Genomic DNA, 3,065 nt, shown 5'->3' on the forward strand with positions numbered 1-3,065 from the left:
TTTTTTGATCCTGAGGGTCTAAATCTTCCCAAGACTCGACCGGAGATTCTTGAGCAACCGGCTCTTTGTTAACTTTAAGAACTCCCTCTAACAACTTTGCGCCCCCTCCCTCCTCATCGCCGGCTTGTTTCACTTTCTCTAACTTGCAATTCTTACGCCTGAGATCTAAGCAGTCTCTGAACTGTTCTCCCACTTTTTCCCAAGTTCCCAGACTGACAGTGCCTTCTTTTGGAAACCACGGACAAACTTCTTTTACAAATTCTAAAAACTTGTCTAACTGTTCTCTGCTCACCCGACTGCCACGGGCGGCAAGCAATTTCTTAAGTCCTCTAACATACAGGTTCTTTGCTGCTTGCATGACCCATCCTTTTCCCTGACTCGGTCCTTCTTTCAAACAACAACGAAAAAAACAATCTGATGCCCGTCTGGCCGTGCCCCTGGCGGGACTAAATCTGTCTTGGCTAGAGGCGCTCCGGTATAACCCCCTGGACAGGTGGACTATAAAGCCCAGTTGCCGTTATGCCGTATGACAGAACCAGAACCGCAGATTGGGGCCCAATCAAGCTCCGTGACAAAAAGTCGTGGAACTATCAATCATTCACACATTCATTCGACCGAGGGGACAGTGCCTTACTCACCGCGCATCCACTGAGATTAGCTCTTATACGAGCCGGGCCCTTGCCACGCGGTGTTCCTCACTATTACCCCTATATTCAGTCCCTGTTCGGGCACCACTTGCGGCGAGCCAGCCGCCACGAGTCGAACGGTTCCTGACAAGGGGAGTGGGAATGAAAAAAGACACTCACACAATTTGATGATGCGATCGATCGGACTCCAGTGATGCTGAAGCCGCTGAGTTTATTCTGTCCCCAGAATTTATACCTTCTGTGGACGTGCAGTTTAACAAGCACAAAAATGCATTACCTAGTTAACAGTAAATCTTTAACTTTAACATAGGAGACACAAAATTCACTGAAACTCCCAAAAGTAATTATCTTATCAATTGCCCTGATAGGCATCAGCCTTCTGTTCCGGGAACTGGCCACTCCCACCACATTCCTGAGCAGCTTGCAAGCACTCTCCAGCTGCAGGCAGAGATAATTGCCTCAGGGGGAGGAAACAGGTTAAGCATAAACCGAGCCATTAAGGCTTTAAAGTTAACTGCAACCATGGCTCCCCACACTCTCCCCTACCAGCATGCAGTCCTGCCTATCGGGTACTGTTAACAGACTCCAGAGTAACAAATTCGGGGTAGGGTGCTTCAAAAGAAAAAAAAGACACGCAATTCCCGTTCAGAAGAAAAATACCTGATAATACTCTAGATAAAAACATTTAACTGAGTTCAGATTAAAGTACGTTTTGCTGCATAAGATTGAATCCTGTTGTGTTATAAATGTAGTAATTAAATCAATGCAGCATAAAAAAGACAAGCCCTCGAAAACTTAGTTGAAATCCAACTACTGAAACCTCACTAGTGTAAGTTACAACAAACCCACAGACAAAATCGGGTGCATTGACTTACCCCCTAATTTTGTAACAATATTTCTGGCCAGTGATTTAGGAAATTCTTACAGGCAAACAATCAAATTTCCAGAGGTATCTTTGACTTCCTTCTTTCTTCTTCCTTTCTCTGTAATTTAAGAAGAATGAACCTTGACTTTAACACATTTGAGCATCACTTACAAAGTTTGTGCCCCTTTTTAATTGAAGTTGATATGGGCACTTCAGGTGTCTAAAGAAAGAAGGTCGAGCGTGACTGTTGTAAAGCTGCCCACAAAGTGGGAGCAAATAATAGCCTGTACGGGTGACACATGAATGGGTGTCATTCCCACATTCCACACGAGGTGGCAGCAGAGAGCGTGTCCCTGCCCACCGTCCTTCAATTGAGAATCCAGGCCCCTGGGACTGAGCTCACTGGGAGATAAATCCTGTTTCAGGCCCTTCACAGGCCTCAACGCACCTACTGCTCCCATTTTCCAGAAAAGGCAGAAACAATTATTATCTCCATGCACAGGTAAACGGGAGAGTGATTGTAACACAGCTCTGAGTCCAGAACCGGGACCGACATGGACTCACATGGGCCAACAGTGTTTGCACACACTGGATACAAACAGTCCTGGCAGCATTAGGGTGCATCACGGTCATTCCATTTGAAGAAACTCTGCACATTACCTAATGGTCCAGCTTGCCTTGTACTCACCCAAGCAGGTTTTGGGGTGGGACCAGGGCAGGCAGTGGGGACTGAGGTGGTGGCCTGGCCTTTCACAGGAGCACAAGCCGCACCAGATCCTATGACAATGAGTCCCCCTCAGCTATGCAATGGGGGAGTCCTGTGCTTGGGCCTTTGAAAATCTCTTCCTCCTCAGCCCCGAGCACAGGTCTGCTTCTCCCCATCTTCCCTTCCTCTGAGGTCACAACTGACAAGAGCTTCCTGGCTGCTCAGAATGGAGTCTGGGGTGACACTTTCCTTATGGAGGGGTGCCTGAGCCTCAGACAGGCGCAGAGCTGGCTTCTGTCTCCTCCAAGTACTAGCTGTGTGACTTTAGACAAAGACATGGAAAGTCAGCCTCCTCACCTGGGGTAACCGCTCCCTCTCAGGTGGCTGTGAGATCAGTGCGGTGAGGCAGGTCAGCTCCTGCCCCACAGGTGACGGGCCCTCACTCCCCCTCCCTCTTCCCTTCTCAGTCCTTTCTCTACCTCTATGGGCTGGAAGGATCAAGAGTTTAGCAGATAGTCTCCTTGTGGCAGAATGAGCTCTCCTGTTGGTGTCCATACAGCCACAGTCCCCTGAGTGCTGACTCTGGCATCTGTGCCAGCTTCATCCACAGGGCAGGGCTCACCACAGCCCCTCCCTGGTCTTCAAACCCCACTCTTCTCCAAATTCAAGGTCCTGTCTCAGCTGAGGCCAGAGCGCCTCTCATCACTCTACTCACTGGTCTCCCTGCCACTGTCCTTCTCTCATCCAGTGCAACCTCCACACTGTGACCAGCTACATCTTTCTAACTAAGTTAGGGATCTAATCCTGTCACTTCCTGTGCCTACAACTACCAACAGCTTCACTTGGG

Source organism: Rhinolophus sinicus, linkage group LG07, assembly GCF_036562045.2.
Source record: "Rhinolophus sinicus isolate RSC01 linkage group LG07, ASM3656204v1, whole genome shotgun sequence".
NCBI classification, from domain to species: domain Eukaryota; kingdom Metazoa; phylum Chordata; class Mammalia; order Chiroptera; family Rhinolophidae; genus Rhinolophus; species Rhinolophus sinicus.